Source organism: Balaenoptera physalus (genome assembly GCF_965194825.1).
Source record: "Balaenoptera physalus genome assembly, chromosome: 6".
Lineage (NCBI taxonomy): Eukaryota > Metazoa > Chordata > Mammalia > Artiodactyla > Balaenopteridae > Balaenoptera > Balaenoptera physalus.
In genome coordinates this window covers 51,063,162-51,088,609 of record NC_138885.1, presented here as the reverse complement: position 1 = coordinate 51,088,609, position 25,448 = coordinate 51,063,162, and the positions used below count along the sequence as shown (strand labels likewise).

The window sequence follows — 25,448 nt, the reverse complement described above, 5'->3', positions numbered from 1 at the left end:
TTACATAAAATGTGTTAAAGAACGTATGCCAGCGTGTCAGCCCTACCTAGTACAAAACCATCCCATCCCCAGAACACTTTCCTGGATCGTTTCCCCATGTCTTTTTGTTTATGTTTTCTTTTTGTTTACTTTCTACAATCCTTAGATAAATCCTTAGATTTATCACTAAGGATTACTAGTTTTTAAAAATGTATTGAAGGCTATATTTCTTCCATCTGTAAACATGTGGAATACTTTTATGTTGAGAGACAGCTTCTCTTGGGGCATTGTTGCCTAAGTCTGATAGGTTCATCTTCCAGGACATAGCACAGTGCCTGTTATTACTTAAAACCCTGCAGGACTGGAGATTCCTTACATTAGTGCAATATCTGGAGAAGAAGTTGACATGGCTGGAAAGACATGCAGACTTGGCTTGGAAAGCTGGGAGAAGAGGAAGAGTGGAAGGGAAATGGAGTAGAGAGGGAGTGGGGTATGGTGGAATGAAGCATAACAAGTGGCTGTTATGGTGAATTTTTTTTTTTTCTTTGCTACAGACCATTAGTTTTGATGGCAACCTCCTTCCAGCACTCCCTTCTCTTAGGCTACACTTAAGATTTCTGGGCAGAGTGAACTAGTAGAGGTGAGATTCCCCAGGAATGCTCCTAAGGGCCAGAGTGCCCAAGTACCTGAAGAGGGTCTGATACACAACCAAGGTCAGGTGCCTGAAGTCTGAATCAGATGCCCTGGGAAGACTGGAAGAGCTGTAGCTTCTAGCTAGAGAGCAGTGCTGGGGCTTAAGAGACAGTCCAGAAGTAGATCTTTGTTCAAGTCATATCTCTACAACTTACTAGCTGTATGGTCTTGGGCATAACAGTTCACCCCTCTGAAACCAATTTGCCTTAATTGTGAAAGGGCATAATAGTAATATTTACCTTATATGGTTATCGTGAGAATAACAATAATTCTCATAATTAATAATAATAATATTGAATGAGAATAGTGTCTGATACATAGCTAGCAGTAAATAAATGTTAGCTATTTTCATTATTGTGTTCAGACATCACACATCTGGGGCACTGAGGCCCCAAAACTTATCTTCCATTCAGCCAACAAACAAATGTTAAAAACTTTTGGTCATCTTAGCAACATGAGTATACAGCCATCTGGAATATTCACTGGAAATATTTTGAAAGACTTGATAAAAGCTAATCGTAATGTTTTCTCAAATGAAATGACAGCTGTGAATGGATAAGAAACCCTCTCCCATCACTTTTTGGACAGTTCCAAGGTATTTAACATTTTCAGAAGAAAATATTCTGGAGATCACTTTACATTGCTTCTTTATTTACTGAGCAAGGCCACACCATTTGATTAGGAATTAATTCTCAGCATTTAACTATTCAGAGAAGGAAGGAAAGTTTTTAAACTTTTCTCCCATATGCCCACAGGGCTTGGGATTTCTTAGTACTGATTAACAGTGAACCTAAAAGACTAAATAAGCTTATTGACATAGAATCTAATGTTGTACCAAAATAAGTGACATTGTGGTTAATAGTCACTAATTAGCAACTGGTAATAAATAATTCTACTCTTTTCATTGAGGAACTTATTTTCTGGTACGCATTATTTGAATTTATATGTTGTATACTGGCAAGTGTTACTGGTTTTAATTCATGTCAGTGATATAAAGCTAGAAAAAAAACCCCTATTTTCACAAAGAGTTAAAGAACAAAAGAAGAAAATATAGGACAGGTAGTATGTTGATATGGCATGACAGAACCCAGCTATATATTTATATCCTTAGTTCTCAGTGTCTATTATGTGCTTAATAAATGCCTTGTGAGAGAATAATGAGTGGAATTCTGCCTTGCTTTCCAACACATCCCTGCCATGTTCCCCAGTTCAAAGAAATGTGTTTTCACTGAATCTGCCATTTTGTGTGCGCATTTACCTCTTGGATTCACACCTGCCTTTTAGTCTTTATTTCTTTCTTATTATTTTAACATTTTTTGAGCAATTTGAGGTCTAAGACAGCTCTGTATTGTTTTTTTCTTTGCTCTTTACCCTTTTCTTCCCCCACCCATTGAAAGCTCCAATTTCCAATTTCAGGGACCTTTCCTGCTATATATTTTTTGTGTCATCCAGGACATAGCACAATGCCTGATATTTCAGCACTAAATACAGGTCTAAAATTGATCATAGAATTAACTTAGTGGCTCTGTGCAGTTGCAATCTGGTAAAACTATATGAGTTGTTTGCATATTTAGGTTGGTCAATTCTCAGTCACCATCTTTCTCCATCTTCTTGTCACGTAGCACTCCTGTTTGTTACACTTGGCCCTTGAACAACACAGGGATGAGGGGTGCCAACCTCCACACAGTGGAAAATCCACGTATAATTTTTGACTCCCCCCCAGACTTAACTGCTAATAGCCTACTGTTGTTTGGAAGCCTTATCAAAAACATAGTCGACTAACACATATTTTGCATAAGTACTATATACCGCGTTCTTACAATAAAGTAAGCAGGAGGAAAGAAAATGTTATTAAGAAAACCATAACAAACAAAATACATTTACAGTACTGTATTTATCAATATCATAAAATTGCATCATCTGTTTATAAGATGAATTGTCTCTGTCAAAACCTACAGAGATAGTGTCAATATTGTCTTATATGATACAAAACACTGGAGATATTATACATATAACTAACATAGACATCAAAAGTGAAAATATAATGTGAAAAAGAAATCCATATTTATTTGCAGACATAACAGTTCATGCATTGATAACGAAGAAGCCACAATATGATTGCGTTATGGTAGCCTAGCATAATCAATACAGTTACTTCATGGTATCCTAGACTATACACTAATAAATGAATCATTATAAAAATTTTATGGCATACGATATAGTCATAAATATAATATAGTATTGGAAAAATTGTTACTTAAAAAAAAACACTTACCTGTGATAATAGGCTGATACTCAGTTCCTCCAATTATGGGAGAGCAGCATACTGTACAATAATGTAATTCTTTGGAAGTGAAGTTATAAAACAGTAAATAAACTAATTTATTAATTATTAATAATAAATAATATTAATTATTAATAATTATTATTTATTAATTATAAATTATTTATTAATTTTATCTTAAATATCATTCACATTATGCCTATGCAGAGATAGACTAGTGTCTACGTATATTTTATTCATTCATGACATATCTAAAATTTTTCTTACTTTTTTAGATATTTCTAGGTTCAACTATTATATGAATATACCATGGTTTGTTTTTCCATTTGTCTGTTGATAAACATTTAAGTTCTTTCCAATTTTCGGTACTGATAAATAAAGCTGCTCTGAACATTCATGAGCAAGTCTTTGCGTGGATACAGGCTTCCATTTTTTGAGGAGGGGTGGAGTACCCAGGGGTGGAATGGCCAGATCTTATGGTAGATGGATGTTTTACTTTTTAAGTAACTGCCAAACTGTTTTCCAAAATCTTTGCACTGCTTAACATACCCACCAGCAGCATATGAGAGCTCCAGTTCCTTCACATTCTTACTAACACCTGGTGTGGCCAGTCATTTTAGTCATTCTAACATGTCTGTGGTGATATATCAGTGTGATTTTAATTTGCATCTTTTCATATGCTTATTTGCCACCTCTGTATCTTCTTTGGTGAATTATCTTTAAAATCTTTGCCGATTTTCTTATTGGGTTATTCTCTTATGGACGAGTTTTGAGAACTTCTAAAAAACATATTTTAGATACAGTATTTTTATCAGATATGTCATTTGCAAATATCTTCTCCTGTTTTGTGGCTTGTATTTTTATTATTTTAACAGTACCTTTTGAAAAGCAGAAGTACTAAATTTTGATGAAATCCAATTTCTTTTTTAAGTATCCTATTTTTGGTGTTGTATCTAAGAAATCTTTGCCTAAGTAAAATCACAAAGATTTTTTCCTATATTTTCTTTCAGAGATCTTATAGTTCTAGGGCTTACACTTAGGTCTATGATCCTTTTTGAGTTAATTTTTATGTATGGCATGAGGTATGAATTGATGTTCATTTTTTTGCATATGAATATTCAATTATTCCAGCTCCATTTGTTGAGAATACTATTATTTTTCCACCGAACTGCTTTCTCCTCTTTGTCAAAAATCAGTTGCCTCTATATGTGTGGATCTAGCTCTGGACTTTCTATTCTGTTCTACTGATATATTTGTCCATCTTGATGCTATATCCGTACTCTCTTGTTTATGCATCATATTCTAATGGAACATATTACATAATTTCCCCATTTATTTTGTTTATTGTCTGTTTCTCTCGAGCCCTAAAATGCAAGCTCCACAAAGGATGAGATTTTTGTCACTTTTGTTCTCTGCTGTTTCCCAGAATACTGTCTATTACAATGTAGTCACTTGATACATGTTGTTAAATAAAGGAATGAATGGAGAGAAATAGGGAACACAAGGGAAAAGATAATTGGCTTCTGCCAAATTGAAGTGACAACAGAGCCTCCAGGGAGAGCTGGCTTTTGAAAATATGAGACTGTAGAGAGATCAGGTAAGATATAGAGATTTGGGGGACTTCCCTGGTGGCCCAGTGGTTAAGACTCCGCGCTTCCACTGCAGGGAGCATGGGTTCGATTCCTGGTCAGGGAAGTATCCTGCATGCTGCATGGTGCGGCCAAAAAAAAAAAAGAAGATATAGCGATTTGGGGGATATTTGTATAGAGGAGAAAAATTTGAATTATTGGGATCTTTTCATTGTTTCAGATGACTTAAAGACAACAGTGAGGATGTCCAGATCCTGGTGTTGAATCTCTGGGAAAACTGGTCACTGGTTTCTGCCTGGCATGAAGGTAGAGGAGGCAGGATTTCCCTCTTTAAGGTGTTTGGTATATGAAACTATGTGTGTTTCTGGTCTCTGCTCCCTGTCCCAGTTTAAAACCCACTCTACTTGCTTGACATCTGGCTGAGGCATGATTCCTTTCTTTTCATTTCACTCAGCCTTGATCTTCCAATTGGCTTTTGACTGCTGACTTCCGTATTCTTCTTGGTTCCAGACTGTCTGCTTGGCCTGACCCTGTGCTTAATGCCTGACCTCTCCATGACTCTTAGGAACCAAAGCCTGAACCCTAGATTGACTGCTGTCCACAGTTCAGTCAGAAGATGGAAGCCTTTAGAATAAATGAATTATCAAAGAGAGGAGAATATATATTAATATAAGTACAGGTCTCTGGGTCAAACCTTGTGAAGTGCTCGAAGTAGAGAAAAGGAAGAAGAGAATAAAAAGGGAATAAAAGACACAGGAAAGGTGGAAGAGTATAAAGGAGAACAAATATTTTCATGAAGAAGAGATTAGTCAACTGAATGAAATTCTACATAAATATCTTAGAGAAATAAAGAGTGAGTCAAGTTCATCGGATTGTGCAAACAGAAAGCCATTCCTGGCCTTTAATTGCATCCTGGAATTTACTTGTTAGATAATTTTGGTACTGGTTTGAATGTGCTTCTTCACCATTTAGAAATGAACATATGTTTCTGTATGTGTAAATGTAAACTTTTTGGAGATGATTTTTTTAAACTTCTTACTGAAGGTAAGAAGTGGTGTGTGTGTGTGTATGTGCATTTGTGTGTTTGTGTATGTGTGTAGGCGACTGGTAGGGAGGAGAAGCACTTAAGATTTTTAACTTTTTTCTTTGTCTTCTTTTTCCCTCTTGCTCCCTCTTATAACAAATCCAAACGATATAGAAGTAAGAGGCCATGGTCTCTTTTGAGGGGTACGCTTTGGGTTTGGCAAGTATATGCTTGCTCTGAAGGAAAAAAAGACTTGTTGTTTTTGTTTACCTATCTCAAACTCTGATTTACTGCTCTTAAATGCTAGCAGCATTTGAAGATCTGTGCTCTACTTCATTCAATGATCTCAGTCTGTTCAGTTGGTTTATATGACAGAATAGTCTCACCCAGTTTTTTCAAAAGTTCAAATCAGGGCTTAAGAAGCTGAAGCTGGAAGCAAGATGTGATTAAGCACATCAGAAGGACAAAGATATTCTTGTGTTTCCGCAGCAGCCGGCATTTAAAGAAGCTTATTTCAGAAATATATATGTATATATGTGTTATGCATTTAATATAGCTCTCATTTTGATGAAAATATTACTGCTTGATAATGTAAGAAGATGACTTATTTAAAGCTAAAACTATTTGAAAACTTTTGTAATTGAAAATGTTTTTAACCAAAATTTTAATGACCCAGTTTATAGGTTGCTTTGTAGTATGCACAAATACACACTCACACACATCTAAGGTATGGGGTAGGAGAAAAAGTACTAGTTTTGGGGACCCTGCTTGATTGCATGCCATAGTTCAAGGTAAGCAGGTGGCCTAGTGAAATATAAAAGGATTTAAACAAAGAATTTTATTTCCTGGTTGATGCCTGCAGGGGAGGAATTATGAAAGGAAAGCAGAAATCTGACAGCTAAAAAGAGTCTGGAGTTTTGAAATGAAGTGTTTTTATTGATTTTAAAAGGTATGCAAATTAATTACAATTTACAAACAAACCTAAGCTTTTGAAAATGATAGATTATTTTAAAATAATAATAACAGGTGAAAAAATAGTTCATTATACTCTATAAGAAATCATAGCTCTAGCTCAGCAGGAGGGTGTAACTCTATTTTATCATAGATGACAGATTTTGTAAGAAGCCAAATAAGTATACAATTTGAAAGAAAGAGTGGTATATTGCTTAGTTACCTATTCTTTTGCATAAGTTTTTGATGAATAGATCAAACAGAAAAAAAATTCCTTAGGGGATTACACTATGCCATATCTTAAAACATTTTGTGCCACAATTCTAGCTTCAAATTATTTCTAAATACAAAAGACCATCTACCTCAAGCTAAGTAAAAGCTTCATTTTAGTAGACATACTAAATAAATACTGTGTCCTCCTTGCATTGCTGAAATTAATAGTTACCTGGAGCCACAAATGCCCACATTTGTTTTCTTATTTTCATAGATGATTTCACTAAGCAGAAGCCCCTGTTAATCCTACATTCACATAGATAGAAGGTCAAAGTTGGTCAGTGAGCCAAGAAATACCATATCAGGGTTTCTTTCCTCTTCAATTGAAAAAGGTATAAATTGTGGAATTAGTGTATTGATTGAAGGCTACAACTTCAAGCAATCAGTTTTTCTGGCTTGACAAGATTATTTTATCCTACTTTTCTTTTATTATTATGTGTAGTATTTGAGTCATCCTTCAAGCAGATGAAGTGACAGCTTGATTTAACTCAATAAAATCCACCAGTTAGGTAACCTACTGAGCCAAACAAAAGATGAAAATGACCGCAAGGGGCAGGTGCACTGTTAGTTTAAGCAAGGAGAGGAGTCTGAAGAAGAAGAAAATATTAACAGAAATTATGTTCTAATCAATGCATTTCTATGGAAACGAGAGAAATTTGTAAAATCTTCTTGCTGGGCAATTGAGCAGATAATGCTTTTGCTTTAAAAACAAAACAAAATAAACAAATCTTTAAAACTAGTCTACGTTCATGAAAAGCAGTGCCTCCATAATGGTTGTGCTTTTGTCTAATTGCTGCAAGTCAAATAATCTTTAATTTCTTGGCATATTTGAGATGAAAATGCTACATGATGGATTTGTGGTGGTTTGGAAATTAAAACTATAATTTGTTTATCTTTCATTGAGCCTTTGCTTTCTCATGTCACATCCAATGGGTTATCTTTCATGTTTTCTTGAAATTAGAGTATTTGTACATTTACAGATAATATCAATCTGAATTTTCCTGAGAAACCTAAATACATAAGCCATAGTGGATATTTTGTTTGCAAAACTAGAAGATTTTTATAATTTTAAATGTTGATTTAATGGATATATTGAAGTCTCTGTTTAAAGCTCTTCAGACCTAAGGATGCTCATTGCTCTTTGATTATATATAACACTTCCATTATTGACAGTGGGAATGGCTCCATTGGCAATAGGGAGCAACTTCTAGGAGCAGGTTTGCTTTTAAATGAACAGTTTCATTAATACTTACTTTTTGGAACTTTGGAGACCACACTGTGTTTTGTTTTAGTGTGTTGACTTAAACAATTCTGGGTTAGAAATCCTGGGAGAATGTAGGTGAGGTTTGTGGTGTGGTTGTGGGGTGAAAGATGGGGAGTACTTTCATTATTATAAGGAAATTTGGGAATTCCTTTCATGATACTCTTAGGTTTCAAATGGATGTGGTCTGGTTTTTGCAGAAAGAGTAATTTCTTATGCAACCCAGATACGCAAGGACCAATTTTTTAAATGCCTTCTATAGTTTTCCTCAATCAATAATACATCTTATAAAGTTAACATAAAACTTTCATGGGATGGCTAATAGGGTTTTTCTTGCATACTAATTGTGACTAGTTGGTAGTATTTCCCTGACATGGTGAGATGAGGTTGACTCTGAAGTTCTATCTAGGCTTAGCAGGAACAAATATAATGAGGTGTTAGTGACAATTGCCTTAAATGCAGAATGGGGAAGTCATGACACATGACCACTTTAACTACTTTTTTTTTTCAAATAGATATGTCATATTTATTTGCTATATTAATTTTATCTGTAACTCTTATCTTTGCTCTTCTCTGACTTTTCACTTCTACACATGTTTTTCTCACCGGAAATTTCCGTGGTTCAGGGGAATTTCTGATGGGCAAGGGCAGTGGCATTGAGACAGTGTGATTGCTAGGGGTGCCAGGGTCTGCATTCATTCCACTGGCGCAACAGTGGTGTTGGCAAGTTAAAACCACTGGGAGGAAACAGGTTGGTGGTACTATGGAGCAGGTGCCCATTTACTGAAGGCACTGACATTACAAAGATTCATTATTTCCAAATACTTTTCATTTCCTTTATGACCCAAGGAATTAAAAGTACCTTGAGAAGCTGTGGTTAACATAAAGGAAATTAAAACCTTATGCCTAAGGATGTAAACTTTTTTACCCTTAAGTTTAGGAGACAGAGCAAAAAAGGAAATATTTTGTTTAGAATCCATACAGGATTGCCCTTTTAGAGCCAATACAGTGACTTCGTCTGAGATAAAACTTAGAAGGTACTATCAGATGTCCAAAACATGATTCAGCTCTTATTAGCACAAGATGTTGAAACTAATTAAGTTTATTTTAATAAACTACATTTAGAGAATGAATGACTTTTCAGGGAATTCATGTCTAATACTCACTTTTTGATCCACATTTCCCCACATGTGCTCCATTTCAAGTTTGTAGTCATTGTGGGAATGAAGCAATTATAGTACCCCAGTTTAATTTCAAAATTTATATGTTTTTTTCTTTAGTTTTCTTTTATTTTATATTAAAATGTTCAGTTTGATGAGTTTTGAGAATTATATATATACATGTTACCATAACCCAAACAAGATATAGAACATATCTATCACTTATGAAAGTTTCCTCACTGTTCTTTTAATTAATTAATTCCAGACTCTTGCCCCCATGTCCATAGGCAATCAATGTTTTGATTTCCAATAACAACATATATCTATATATATCTATAGACATATATTATCTATCTATCTATCTACCTATCTATCTATCTATATGTTGTGTATGGGTGTATGGGTGGTGGGGTATGGTTGATATATATATAGAGAGAGAGAGAGTGTGTATTTGTGTACCTTTTTTGAAATTATAAATGGAATCATTGCATATGTTCTATTTTGTATCTGACTCCTCTTATTCAAAATAATATTTTTAAGATTCATTCATGCTGTTCCTTTTTACCTCTGAGTAGTATTTCATTATATAAAAGCACCTCAATTTGTTTATTCATTCTATTATAGTGTATTTGGGCTGCTTCCACTTTCTGGTTACTATAAATAAGGCAATTAAGTACAAGCCTTTTGTGGACACACGTTTTCATTTATCTTGGTAAATACCTATGAGTAAAATTGCTGGGTCATAGGTTAGATGTATGTTTTGTTTTAAAAAATTATTTGAAAGTTTACATACATATATTAACTCTTGTTTTTTGGTGTACTGTTCGATGAATTTCCGCTTGTGTAGATTTGTGTAATCACCACAACATTCAGGGTAAAGAATAGTTCCATTGCTCCCAAAACTTCTTTCTGATGACTATTTGTTGTCAAACACTTCCCCCTTTTCTAACCTCTGGCAACCACTGATGTTCTCCATCCTTATGGTTTTGCCTTTTAGAGAATGTCATACAAATGGAATTATATAGTTTATAACATTTTGAGACTGCTTTCTTTCACTCAGCATACTGACTTTGAGATTCATCCATGTTTTTGTGTGCAACTGAATGTTATTTCTCTTTATTGCTGAATAGTATTTCACTCTATGGCTATACCATCATTGTATGGTTGTACCACAGTTTGTTTTTCACTCATCCATTGAAGGACATTGGAATTGTTTTATTAGTCTTGGGATAACATTAACAGAGTTGCCATAAATATTCAGGTACATGTTTTTGTGTGAGCATAAGTTTTCATTTTTCTTAATGTTGGCGTTTTATCCCCCTATGAACTTGCCAAACTTACTTAGTAGTTATAGGAATTTATTTTTTTACTCCTTGGAATTTTTACATAGACAATCATGTTATCAACCAATAGGAGCAGTTTCATTTCTTCTTTTCTAAACTATTCTTTTTACTTTATTTTTTTCTTACTGCACTGGCTAGAATTTCCAGTAAAATGTTGGATAGGAGTGATGAGAATGATATTCTTGCCCTATGCTTGATTTTAAAGTGAAAGCAATTATTCTTTACCATTGCAAATAATGCTTGCTATGTGTGTTTGTTTTGTTTTATTTTTGTTTTTAAATTTCCTTTATCAGGTTAAGGAAGTATAATTCTATTCCTCATTTGCTGAGAGTTTTTTTAAAAATCATGAATGGATATTGTGTCAGATTTTTCTCTGCACTGATTAATATAATCACATATTTTATCTTCTCTAATCTGTTAATATAATGGATTACAAAAATTGATTTTCAATATTGAATGAACTTTGCATTCCTGAGATAAACACCACTTGGTCATGATGAATTGTTTTTTAAATTTATTGCTGGATTTGCTATGTTAATATTTTGTTGATAACTTTTGTTTGTAAATATTCATAAGGAATATTGGCTAGTAGTTAATTTTCCTCTTCTGTTTTGGTCTGTTTTGTGGGTAATCCTGGCTACAGATAATGAGTTGGGATATGATCTACCCTCTTCTACTTTCCTAGAGAAATTGTTTAGAATTGGTATCATTTCTTCTTTAAATGTTTGGTAGAAATCAACAGTGAAAAAGATCTGCTTTGTAAACAGTTCTTTCACATGTTTCTTCTTGTAGCATGATTTTAATAGCTGATTTAAATTTTTTGTCTGATAATTCCAAAAATTATCTTAAGTTTGGCATCTCTTAAATGTGAGAAGTTAAAAATTTTCAGTACTTATATGTCAGGTTATTTTGGATTGTATCTTGGACATTTTAATATTATGTTATACAACTCTAGGTCTTATTTAATCTAATGGAGAACGTCACTTGTTTTTGTTTGTTTTAGCAAAGTCAGATCTATGCATGCTCAGCTTAGTGGTGAGCCCAGGAGTTCATACACAACTTTATGGAATCACTTTCTTGAACTCACACCTCTCTGTGATTTCCCTAATACATTTCTCTTTTCCTTAGCTGGCAATCTTGGGTTTTAGTTTCCTTGCCTTGACAGGCCTCTGGCATGATTATGCCTGTTTCTAGTGCTGAGCAGTAAGGAGACAGAGAGGAGAAAATGGTAGAGGAGTGGAGAAGTTGGAGGGAGAGAGAGAAGCATAACAGGACTCCCCCCGCCCCTACCATGCTCTTAAAAGAAGAGTTTCTCTGGTCAGTGAAAAAGATTCCCTCCCTTAGAGTTTTAGGCACCTGTTTATCTATTGCTGTCATCATCCCCACTATAGCTACAGGATTTTCTGGGGGAGAGGGGAAGAGAGAACCGCAAAAACAAATGAAAGCCCCCGTGTGATTCCCCACACTGTCTCTGACCCATAGAAGCCTCCTTTCCTACTGTGTGGACCAGAAATAGGTAGTTTCTCTTGGAACATTTTCTGTTCATACTTGGTACATAGATTCAGGTTTTATGATGCTTCTGAATCCAGAGCATGGGATACTGGTGGAAAAATCTATGTTAAACTCACTACCAGTTCAGTGGCATTCAGTTTCTAGTTTCCTTCCCTTATTCCTTCAGCTACCGTTTACTTTTTAGAGTCCTCAGGTAGCTGCTCCATGCATTCTATCTGCTGTTTTTAGTTATAGTCAGTGGCAGAGAAACAATGGAAGTGCTTACTCAGCCTTGATTGGAACTGGAACTTGTTAACAATGTTCACAGAAGTATATGCAGCAAAATAATCTGAAAACTGGAATTTACTTTAAAACACTTCAGTTTGGAAAATACAAAGTGTGGGAGAGGCGGAGCAGGATCACTTTCAGTAGCAGGCAATTATCTATGAGTGGCCAGGGTATCTGGGAAAGTATACCTGGGCATAGCACCACTGAAAAATTGTGAGATTGGCCTAGGCTTAACTTTACTAAAAAAAACTGCCAAACACTTCTGAGGTGTAATTGAAAACATCTTATACACCTACCAGTTTTATATAGTAGGGTGGTCCAGTTCATATGAGTGGTCCAGCAACATTTGATATTGTCATCTGTTTTGATTTTAGCCTTGCTGGTGGGAGTGAAATAGTGTCTCCTCATTTGAATTTTAATTTCATTGATAACTAATAATTTTGAACACCTTTTCATGTGCTTATTGGTCATCCACTTATCTACTTCTGTGATGTGTTTACTTGAGAGGGGATGATAGAGTGAATAGATAGAGTGAATTTTATTATATTTGCAGTGGATGACATAATTATGGAAGAACCTGATAAAGACAGAAGACTTTATTTTAATAAAAGTACAAGAATAGACATATGGAAAGAGGCCATGAGAGAGCCTGTATGACAGAGTGGTTAAGCCATATGGTCTTGGGAAAGTTACTTAAACTTTTTGTGTCTCAGTTCCCTTCCTGTAAAATGGGGACAACACAAGTACCCACCTCATGGAGTTGTTATAAGAATTAAAAAACGTAGTATTGGGAAATCCCCTAGAATAGTGTTTGGTCCATTTTGAATGTGCTGTATGTTGTGCAAAGTAAATAATGTATAAAGAAAAGTGGGATTAATTTTGTAACTGTTTCTCTTTCCAGTGACTATGAACGACTCTTTGGTGTTTATTCATGATTTATACTGAGAGATCGCAGAAATACAATTTTTCTCATGTTCTGTATATATGAGAATTAGCAACAAATTCTCCACTAATATATAGTTTCCTGCTAGAAGATACTCTTTTTTTAAAGAAGATACTCTTTTAAGATTCATCATGAAGTACATCTTATTTCTCTGTTGATCCTGTTTTTCAGTGAGACTCTTTCATCCTACAGATATACTAAGCATACCTGAAAGTCCACAAATGGTCTCATCATATTTAGATCAATTTCTTATTGAGGATAGAGGTTGTCCAAGAAATGCTTTGATAAATTTTGAACCAAGTTGTTTATAGACTATTTTTAAAAAAGAAAAAAATCTGTGTATCTTAAACTATTTATTTCTAAAATTGTTCTAGGGCTTCATTTTACTTCCAGTTAACAAAATTGAGCAGAATTATTGTTTAAATATATTTTGAAGTTTTGAACTAAGTTATTTATTAAGAATTTAAAAACAACAGAAAATATTGAATAAATATTATCTTTATTAAAAATAATTCTACAAAAATGTACAAAACAATTTAAAGTGTATAAAGCATTTTATACAAATGATTTAATTAGTAGATCATTAAATTCCTTTTTGTGGCCTGAAAATGAGAATTGGTAAATTTTAACAAAAGATTTAAAAATGTATGTCAAAGACTTGCACATTATTCTAAACTGAGTTTTAACACTTTGTTTTCTGATATCTAGTAGAAGGAGGAAATATAGATTATGTGTAAAATAGTTCTTCATCATCAATACTATATTTGTAATTTTGATCATTTAGGGACAATTTGAAAGCTTCAAATATTTCATTTGTGTTTATTTTTGGACTCCTTATTCCTAAAAGAAAATTTCAAGATTGATGAGTGCTAATTTGATTTCAGAAGTTTTATTGATGTATGCATTTTTAAAAAATCTTGCATACTTTCATTTTGTCTGGTTAAAAAAGCACCTTGATTATTGAAAATAATATAATGTGTAGTTATAGAATAGTATAATACAAAATAGCTATACTATAGTATAATAATTTTGTCATCGTGATTAGTCTATTGTGCTTTATATTTTAATTACTTTCAAAATGGTACACTTGGTGTTAATGAGGAGGTTTAATTTCTTGGAGTTTTTCTATTAAGTTCTTTAAACTCTATCAAATAGTGCTCAGCCATGCCCAGATCATCAATTTCTTAGACATTTTGAGCAAAACCATGACATCTGCCTGGCTAATGTGGACTCTGATTATGGAAAGATCTTGCACTAGATTCATCTTTTATGAAGCATCTATGATGAGCTAATACTCAACCTGATGTCTTTTTTATACATTCTATCATTTAATTCTCACAATGATTCTGGCAAGGTATCACTCATTATATCCTACTGAAGATTATCTTTTTATAAATTAGGCTGTCTTAGTTTATTCTGGATGTTATAAAACTAGGCTTAGACTAGGTGGCTGATAAACAACAGATCTTTATTTCTCATAGTTTTGAAAGTTTGGAAATCCAAGATCAAGGTGCTGGCAGATTCAGTTTCTGGTAAGGGCTCACTTCCTGGTTCATCTTCTCCCTGTGTTCTCAGTGGGGGAAGCAACAAGGGACCTCTCTGGGGTCTCTTTTATAAAGGCACTAATCCCATTCATGACAGCTCTGCCCTCAAGATCTGATCACTTCCCAAAGTTCCCACCTCCAAGTACCATCACATTGGAGATTAGGCTTCAAAATATTAATTTTGGGTGTACACATCCAGTCTATAGCACTAACCATTACATAAAAGCGATTTTCTTCTACTTTAATTTTTCTTTTTTTACCTTTGTTAACATTCCGAAGCAAATTTAATAAAATTTTATTTTCATGGAATAATTTAGTAATAGATTGCTCTAGAAATAATTATTTGATAATATTCTCCCAATTATTGATTCATTTTAGGATAAGTAAATAAGCATAAAATAAGGAATCGACAGATATTTCATAGATTGTCACAGTTAGGCATTAACAGAAACAGAAAAAAACATAATGAAATTAAGCAAAGTACTATAGAGGAAGAAAACACATTGGTGTGGATGATATGAGAACATGGTAATAGAAAAAGAAAGATATGAATGTGTCCCTTCAGTTTTTAATATGTGAAATCAGTGTTTTTAATATGACTTTTACTTAAAGTAAGTGAGGAGGCTACAGCACATCTGAGGTTTGACACAGACTACTGAATGGCCCACCGAACTTAACATGATAGAGAAAGCACATTGTTCTAGTATGTGTTTGGGGGTTGGAACACACAGAGGGTAGACATCAGAGTGCATGTGAAAGAGACGATAAGCACCAAACTAAAAAATTTCCATGTTTGTAGTCATGAACAAGATATGACATGTGCAAAACACAAAAAGGAAAGAACTGGGCAATTTAAAGAAAGAAGGAATTGCTATTTAATTTTGTCATATTGCCTTCTGTTAATTTAACTCAAGCCGATATTGTTTGCAAAATAGTGTAAGTGAGGAAAAAAATCCAAGGAATAGAAATTACATGTGTGTCACACATCAAAGTGTGATATTCACAATAATCAGAATTTGCAAAATTTATGAAGCAGTAGTGAGCAGAAGATTAAAGTCCTAGGAGCTTTATTTAAAACATTTCTACTTAAATAATTACAGGTTATAAAGCATATCATCTGCCCATCTTTGCTCTACCAATTTATAAATAAATTATAAAAAATATAAATTCAATGAAAAATACATAAAAGGCTGTAAACATTCACATCCTGTATTTTGGATAGATCCATTTTTTTTTCATAAAAGTGAACTTTGTTAAAAAGATATTATATAAAAAGAAAAAAATAAACTGAAACAGGATTGTACATTTTCCTTTCATCTAAATTTGTTTATAATTAGGTAATCTGAGTAAGTTCCATGGCAAAATGCTAATTGTTAAACTTTAATTATTCTTCTTTAATTCCTTTATACATTTTCCATGTATTAACTGAGTGCCAGCCTTGTGACATGTACTGTTTCAGTGTCTGAAAACGGTGAATAATTGGGAAAAATCCTAGCCCTATGGAGCTTACATTCAGGTGAGGAGAGACAGATATACAAGTAAAATGTATAATATGTCAAATAATTAAAGCAGGGAAAGAGGAGAGGAACTGTTGGGGGGTAGGTTTCTTTTTAATAGGTTGGTCAGGGTAAGTCTCTTTGTCACAGAGACATTTATTTGTGCAGAAGCCTGAAGATGATGGGGATGTGAGCCATGCTGATATTGGAGAGAAGGACTTTTAGGCAGAGAGATCAACATATTACTAGGTCTGGACATAAGAGCGTGATTAGTATGTTTGAGGAAAAGTGAGGGGTCCTCGTTGACAGAGCAAAGTGAGTGAAAGTGATATAGTAGCAGATGAGATCACTAAGGTAGTGGTGGTCAGATCATGTAAAGAATGATTTTACTCTGACTGAGATAGAAAACCATTAGAGAGTTGAAGAAAGGAGTCATATGATCTAAAGTTTTTAAAAGATCACTTTAGCTGCTATACTGAGCATAGACTCTCTTCTCAAGGCCACTCACATGAATAGGTGGAAGGTTCAGTGGAAGGTTTAGGGTAAAAGTTTTATTAGATTGCCTTCAAGAAGAAAGAGAAGAAAATGAAGTAGGGATATCAAATATACTTTACTCTTTTAGGGAGTTTTATTGTAAAGGGAAGCAGAAAGGTAGTTGGAAGGTAATACAGAGTCAAGAGAGTTCCTTGTTTTGTTTTACTATGAGAAGAATTACAGCATGTTTGTGTGTTGATGGGGCTGATCCAGTAGTGAGGGTAAAATAACAGTGTATGAAAAAGAAGAGGTAATTTCTGGAATAATGCACTTGAGTAGTCTAGAGGGAAGAGAATGAGTGGATAAATTGTCAGGAACATGGAGTTATCTATGGAAACCAAAGGAAAAACAGTATAAGGACACAGATTTGGACAAGTGAGTAGATGTGGTAGGAGTTTGTGAAATTTCTTTTCTGATTACTTCTGCTTTCATTTTTTAGTTGTGAGATAGGGAGGAAGTGTAATAGCTGGAGGAAGATGGAGAAAGTAGAAAATAGGCAGCAAGAAGAATGAATTGGTTAAGGAAATAAAAAATTTTTTTTTTTTTAACTTGAAGTCTGTTTAAGTTCTCTGGTTATGAAGTGAAAGAGAAACCAGTGGACATGGTTCTGTGTTTTTTTTTTCTTTTTGTCACTTATATTCAACTGCAAAGTTTCAGGCACAAAGCAGATGGAGAATTACATTTATCCAGGCTTGACATTTTTTCCAAGTAAATATGTTGAAAAGAAAGAGAAGTATGAAAAAGAATGATTAAAATGATGGATCATGGAATATAAGGTGGATAAGAAATGAAAGTAAAAAATGATGTACTGGATCAATGGATTGAAAGTCCCCAAAAGTCATAGAATTGTTGGAATCAGAAATCTAGGGGAGGTAAGCTGAAAAGACAAGAGGCAGTCAGGAGAGTGAGATGCCTGCAATTGAAATCATGGACGAAGAGTACAATTATTGTCAGTAACAAATATTTCAGGCTTTCAGGCCATAGAGTCTGTATCACATTTACTCAACTCTGCTGTTGTGGCTGAAAAGTAGTCACAGACAATACATAAATTAGTGGGCATGGTTGAACTCCAGTAAAACTTATTTCTTAAAAAGGTACAATATACAAGGTTGTAGAATCCAAGATCAATATGCAAAAGTCAATTGCTTTCCTATATACTAGCAAAGAACTAGTAGAATTTGAAATAAAAAACAAATACCATTTACATTGGCAACCCCCAAATTGTAATACGTAGGTATAAGTCTAATGAAATATGTACAAGATCTATACAAGGAAAAATACAAAACTCCAATGAAAGCAAGGAAGAACTAAATAAATGGAGATGTGTTTCAATACTCCATCAGAATCTAGTTGATTGGCTGACAATGTACATCTCTTTTAACAGACTCTGATTTGTAGAAATGTGGCTTATTCCTAAACTGATGTCAGCTACAGCTGGTTAGGTACTGTGAGGGCAGGAAAAGGACAAGAGCCACTTAGAGGAGTTTTTGTTTCCAAATGATTACTCATAACCATAGATTGTAACATTAAGATGCCTGAGCCTGTACATTAATCTTTTTATCAACCTATATTCTTTTATCTACCCATCACCTTTTTACCATTTAAAATTCTTGATATTCTTTGTCAGAATCACATCACAATTTCTCAAAATTATAGCTTAGTAAATTACTTGTTTAGAATTTAAGTGAATGCATTTATAAATAAATATAGTTTTCTTGTATTCCCCACTAGATGTCATTTACTTTGACTAAATTTACTTATACTGTTTTAACTTACAGAGAATGTCCAGGAGTTTATATTTCTTTTTACTCAGCTGACATTCTGATTTACTAAAAGGACATCACCATTTCCCAAAGTGCATCTGTTCAAAATCAGAAGAAAAGAAAATAAAGGCTTTCATTTTCTTTTCTTTTCATTAAAATATTTTTCACCTTAAGGAGTTTGGGGAATTGTTATAGGTGACTCATAAAGTTCTTAAATTCCCTAAGCTGTACCCACAATGTACAGAATGCTGTATTAATAAGAAGGGTCATTCAGTATCAAAAGTCATTGCTTTTTCTTTGTGCACATTCAAACCTATGTGATTGAGTACCTCTCCCTTTGCTACCAAAATGCACTGTCCTGTGTATTCGAGGAAGCTGCTCTTGCCCCATTGCTGGAGGGGCAGACTTTCAGAGGAGGGTTTTCCAGGACCCTTCCCATCTAGAGCCACATATACTTTTTTGAGTCCTCCTGTGACCAGTATATTGACCAGTGACTGGCTAAGGTTTCAGAACTTTCAAGAGCTCTTTTTCTTCTTAGAAGGCAGAATTTTGGGTGGTTGTTTTTAATTTAAACCTGTTCAAAGAATCTGTTTCTGATTACATAGTAAAAGGTATTTTACTATTCATTTACTGTTCATTTTAGAATGAGCATGACATAATAAGTGGAAGAAAGTTGGCTCTTAATTTATACAAAGGGAAACTTTTGCTGTTATTTTATATAAAGGAAAAGATTTCCTGTGTATTTATTTCAGTCTTCGTCCTGGAGATAGGATATTTAGGAAGAAAACCCTACATTTGTGGTATGTACGTGTACAAGGACTTAACACCCATCACAGATATAAATGCATTTGTTACAGTGGCAAGCCCATATGTGTGTCCTTGAAGAATAGAATTACTGGCGTACAGAAGCTTCTAAATGATTGGCTCTAAGATTTTTAATGATATCTATAGTTATTCAGTTATTTGAAACAAAACTACTTAATGGACTAAAAAGGTATGGTAATATGTTTCAGGTCACTTGTTATAAGTGTGTTTTAAAAATAGTTAATACCTAGCCTGTTTCATATTCTGTTTTCATTCTATACTTTTTATTTATTTTTATTTTTTTAAACATTTTTATTGGAGTATAATTGCTTCACAATGGTGTGTTAGTTGCTGCTTTATAACAAAGTGAATCAGCTATACATATATATATATCTCCCCATATCCCCTCCCTCTTGTGTCTCCCTCCCACCCTCCCTATCCCACGCCTCTAGGTGGTCACAAAGCACCAAGCTGATCTCCCTGTGCTATGCGGCTGCTTCCCGCTAGCTATCTATTTTACATTTGGCAGTGTATATATGCCCATGCCACTCTCTCACTTCGTCTCAGCTTACTCTTCCCCCTCCCTGTGTCCTCAAGTCCATTCTCTACATCTGCATCTTTATTCCTGTCCTGCCCCTAGGTTCTTCAGAACCATTTTTTTTTTTTTTAAGATTCCATATATATGTGTTAGCATACGGTATTTGTTTTTCTCTTTCTGACTTACTTCACTCTGTATGACAGACTCTAGGTCCATCTACCTCACTACAAATAACTCAGTTTCGTTTCATTTTATGGCTAATATTCCATTGTATATATGTGCCACATCTTCTTTATCCATTCATCTGTTGATGGACACCTAGGTTGCTTCCATGTCCTGGCTATTGTAAATAGTGCTGTAATGAACGTTGTGGTACATGACCCTTTTTGAGTTATGGTTTTCTCAGGGTATATCCCTAGTAGTGCGATTGCTGGGTTGTATGGTAGTTCTACTTTTAGTTTTTTAAGGAACCTCCATGCTGTTCTCCATAGTGGCTGTATCAATTTACATTCCCACCAACAGTGCTAGAGGGTTCCTTTTCTCCACACCCTCTCCAGCATCTATTGTTTGTAGATTTTTTGATGATGGCCATTCTTAGAAGTAGATAAAACATTGACTTTGACTTAGTATATGCTGGGTTAAATTCTTACTTATTTTACCTAGTATAGCGGTTGACAGAGGACAAGTATGCCAATTGCTTCAATTACCTATTATTCAGAAAAAGGACATATTAAAACAATCATGATAGATACAGTAGGCCTTGAAGTTAAGAGTACATTTCTAAAAGGTATATCATAATTCTAAGAATGTGTGTGTGTGTGTATGTGTGTGTATATATGTATACATGTATACATATATATATATATATATATATACACACACATACACACACACATATATCAGTATTTAGTATTCATGGGCTAACTACTGAATATGATTTTGTATATTATACAATCCAGAGTCTATAAAGAAAAAGAAAGTGGAATAATTAGAGCCACACCCTATGTCTCTTCTTTTGAGGGTGCTATCTTTCTCTGATATTTTATATATTAAGTTAAAGCCATGCAACTTTGTAGCCTCCATTAAGTGTAAGTTATTTGGAGAATTAGGAAGATACATTTATTTACTTTTAAAATTTTCTACTCAAAGCACTGTGCTAGGTGTTCAGATGGCAAAAGATACACAGAAGAATGAAAAAAAATTTTATGGTGGATCAGGTCTCAAAATAACACTGGGAAACTGAGCATAATGTATTACACTCTTGGAGATTTGTGATGAAAGCTAGCATATTAAAGGTTCTGACAAGCTCTGATAGGAATATATCTGCTTAACTTGAAGATAGCATTTCCCAAGGACTCTTTATTAAAAAAAAAAAAAACCCAAACCAAAAACAAACATATTAATTTGTCCAGCCTCCTCTGTTTGATGACCAGACTTTGGGAAATCCTGGGCTGCAGTACCATCTTTACCTTAGTTTGAACCCTCCGCACCGCCTGTGTCTAGGCCCAGTTACCGGGACATCTCAAGGCTGGCTTTCCTTGACTAACATGTCAACAGCCAAAGCTAATGATTGCAGTTCTGTTTACTTACTGCCTTGTAACCAAAGTGGATGGGCTTGCATTGCTTTTTCTCAGATTTCTGATTTAGAAGACTCTGACTATACAATTTGAAATATTATCAAGTGTACGGATAGGCTTCACATTATTAGTAAGTTTCTATCCTCCCTCCCAGGTACTGAGCATACTCATAGTGACCTTATAGGGTGACCAAGTCACCATGATAAACCATTAGAGATTTGGAGGAAGAAGAGGCATTTCAGAACCCCAATACCAAGATGCATGTGTAGTTCACAACTTGGCCTAAATCATCAACTTACCCTGCTTTGAGGACCACGACTGTAGGATTTTTAATTGACAATCATGTTATCAAGCTGACTTGTAAAATAGAACAAATATTTTTCTTTCAGCAAAAATACTTAAACTGCTTTCAACCTGGATGGTAAAGGTATTATTATCTGTCATTCAAATTACTACAAAAGTCTCATAACTGGTTTCCATATTTCTACCCATATTCCCACCTCCAAAGGGATTTCACAGCAAAGGGACCCATATAAAAGAAGTTCAGTCAGTTACTCTTCTCTTCACAACCCTCACACGGCTCCCCATTTCAGAGAAAAAGGCCAAAGTCCTCACATGTTCAACAAGGCCCTGTGCAGCCTGGTGTCTTTGTTACTGAGTCCAAGCTCTTTCTGCTCACTGCATGATAGGCCAGTAAATCTGGAGATGAGGTGTTGGGGCAGGAATAATGACTTGATTCAGAAAGCTGGGAGGCTGAGACGGTGGTGGACTGCTGTCCTAGAGAACCATTTTACCAGGGTCTGGATGCTAGTTTCTTTTGAAAAACAAAGAGAGGGGGGAGGTGAGGAGCAAAGTTAAAAAGACCATAAGTTATTGCAAATACTTTCTGGTTTCAGTTGGACTCTAGTAGCGGATGTCTTAATTTCTTCTTTCCTGCAGCCATCACAGGGGGCTGGGTCTGGGTCAGGATGTTTCCTGTGAGCTAAACAAAGGTATTTTAGCTTAACATTCAGCCATGGGAGGTGCAGGGTTCTCAAAGATGGGCCCTTATGTATACATTCAGCTATAGGCAACACCACTTAGCAAAAGCAATAGAATACAAAGGTTAGAGTAAAAGACACAGATCTAATATGGAGTCAGATTTGTTATTCCCTATTAAATACATCTTCATTCCATCTCATTTTCTACCACTCTCCCCCTTACTCTCCTTTATCCAGTCACACTGGCCTTCTTGTTTCATAGTCTCTCCAAATGAAATGGTCTTCCTCCAAAATAACACATGGCTAACTTCCTTACCTCTTTAAAGTCATTGCTCAAACATTATTTTCTCACTAATAGGATAGGATTAAGTCCTATCCTGACCAGCTAGTTAAAGTTGCAACTGCCCTGAGAACTTCCGGTCCTCCTTATCCTGCTTTATTTTTGTCCGGAGCATATATCACTTTTAAAAATACCGCATCATTTACATATTTATTATGTCTCTTGTTTATCATGTGTCTCCCCTGCTAGAATTTTAATTCAGTGAGTCCAAGGGTTTTTATATGTTTGTTTAGGGTTTGGTATCTTTTGTTCATTCTTGTATTCTGAGCACCTGGAACATTGCTGACACATAGCAGATGGTCAAGAAATATTTGTTGACCAGATGAGTAAATGAATGGATAAGATAGTCAAAGAAAAAGATTTCCCACTAGTTTGATAAAAAAATTCATCAACCCAGACCATTTTTAAAAAATAAACAGATATAGTGGTTTACAAGATAGAGAAGCCTAGCTTTAACCCAGCTATTTGTTTCATTAATTTTTCTTTAGACAAATAGGCAAGTTATGAAATTCCTCACAGTTTAAGTCCTTGTGTAGTTAAACATTATTTGGGTATTCATTGTTGGTTTTGAGTGGTACTCTTTAATCTCACCTAGGTAAATGCTATAGGGTCTTGCAGCCGCTATTGTTGCTTCTTGATGGGCTGCAGATGTTTTCTCCATTTCATTAGCCTGTACTAGTCATAATAAAGGCCAGAATTTCAAAAGGCAGCAGGAGACATGGGTTTCGTACAAGTGGAGACTATAGAAGTTCTTTTTTTTAAATTATTTATTTATTTATTTATTTATTTTTGGCTGTGTTGGGTCTTCGTTTCTGTGCGAGGGCTTTCTCTAGTTGTGGCAAGCGGGGGCCACTCTTCATCGCGGTGCGCGGGCCTCTCACTATCGCGGCCTCTCTTGTTGCGGAGCACAGGCTCCAGACACGCAGGCTCAGTAGTTGTGGCTCACGGGCCCAGTTGCTCCGCGGCATGTGGGATCTTCCCAGACCAGGGCTCGAACCTGTGTCCCCTGCATTGGCAGGCAGATTCTCAACCACTGCGCCACCAGGGAAGCCCCTATAGAAGTTTTGATACTATTTATTTTCTTCATTTTTGTCCAAATGTTGTTTGAAAATAACAAAGAGAAAACACTCTTACTGCCTGTAACAGCAGGTTCCCCATGGGGGCCAGGGTGGGAGAGGCAGGCTCCAAGCTTAGATCATGTGTTCTCAGAGTAGGATTAGATGACTCTGAGCAACAACTTTGGGGTGAGGGAGGTTAGAGAGCTGGCAAATCTAGGGGGAAAAAAAACCACACTGTATGCCAGATCTGCACAGCTGTGTCCACCACTGATAATCCTTCTGTAGGAAAAAGCCAGTTGCTTCCTAGAGCACCCTGGAAAGGACCATATTATAAAGGAAAAGTCAGTCTTATTTAGAAGTTCTCTACTCATTGCTTTACTTTCGTCCCTCTGAATGATCCCTCTCTGCTTCCTTGGTTGATTGGGTGATGGCAGCTTTTGGCCTTCCTTATGTAAAGCAGTCAACCCAAATTCTAAGTAAAAAACAATTTTTGCATATTGACTCATTTCTCTCGCTTTTACATTTTAAAAATTGGGTAGTTTGTTAATAACCAAAAAGAAAGCTCAAGGGACGCCCAAGTTACCTCTTCCCTGGCAATCTGAAGATGTAATTCCCTGTACCTGTAATATTTTAGTCCAATTCCAGCTCAGCAGCTACACTGTATCTTTCTTTTTCAACATGTTCTTTTTCACCTTGACAGAAAGAACATTTATTCAACTATAAAAGTCTGAAATCTATAATTATATATTTTAATCTGGAAAGCTTATTTTAAAATATTAATTAAAAGTACACTCCTAAAAATAAAACAGATTTTATTAATGGTTTTAATTTTAATTTTCTTCTTGAGCTTTTATATAATTTGCAATTTCTACAATGAGAATTATGACATAATGAAAAATATACCTCATAAGTTATTTATTATTATTACTGTTTTTTCTTATTATAAGTTACTCTCTAAATTTCTGGACCACAAATTAATTTTGTATTCCCACTTTTAGCCCCTCATGATATTTGCCTATCTTATATTGTTTTTTATTTTAAAATAGCACTATTATATTTCCTTAAACACTATTATATAAATATTATAAAGGTAATATTGCTTATTGCCAAAAATTCAGAAAATTGGTAAATGTAGAAACCTACAAGTTCAGAAAAAATATAAATATAATATAGAAAATGAATATAATCTATAATTACCCAAACCTAAGATGACTATTGTTTACATTTTGCTATATATACAAGAATTTTATCCAAATATTTACTCTATAATTGTGTACATACACATATCCCATACACACATACATTTGAAAAAAATGGAGTCATAATTTTCATGTTCTTATTCAGTTTATTCTTTTATTTAAATTTATAGTATGCACATCCATTGAATGGATGTACCATAATTTACTTACTCTATTATTGACAAGCATTTAGATTATCTCCAGGTTTTCATTGCAATGGACATTCTTTTTTTTTTTTTTTAACATTTTTATTGGAGTATAATTGCTTTACAGTGCTGTGTTAGTTTCTGCTTTTTA

The 25,448-nt window shown here is 34.6% G+C and overlaps 2 long non-coding RNA genes across 4 annotated transcripts in view; one reads left to right on the top strand and one right to left on the bottom strand.

The window, feature by feature from the left end:
* The window catches only part of LOC309662426, a 408,402-nt gene that overhangs the window by 76,260 nt on the left and 306,694 nt on the right, over window positions 1-25,448 (top strand). The window lies entirely within an intron of this gene.
* LOC309662480 overlaps window positions 1,694-25,448 on the bottom strand; it is a 347,855-nt gene continuing 324,100 nt past the window's right edge. The window contains exon 2 of the long non-coding RNA XR_014264725.1: window positions 1,694-23,908. This is a non-coding gene — a long non-coding RNA (uncharacterized lncRNA). The remainder of the gene's footprint in view (window positions 23,909-25,448) is intronic.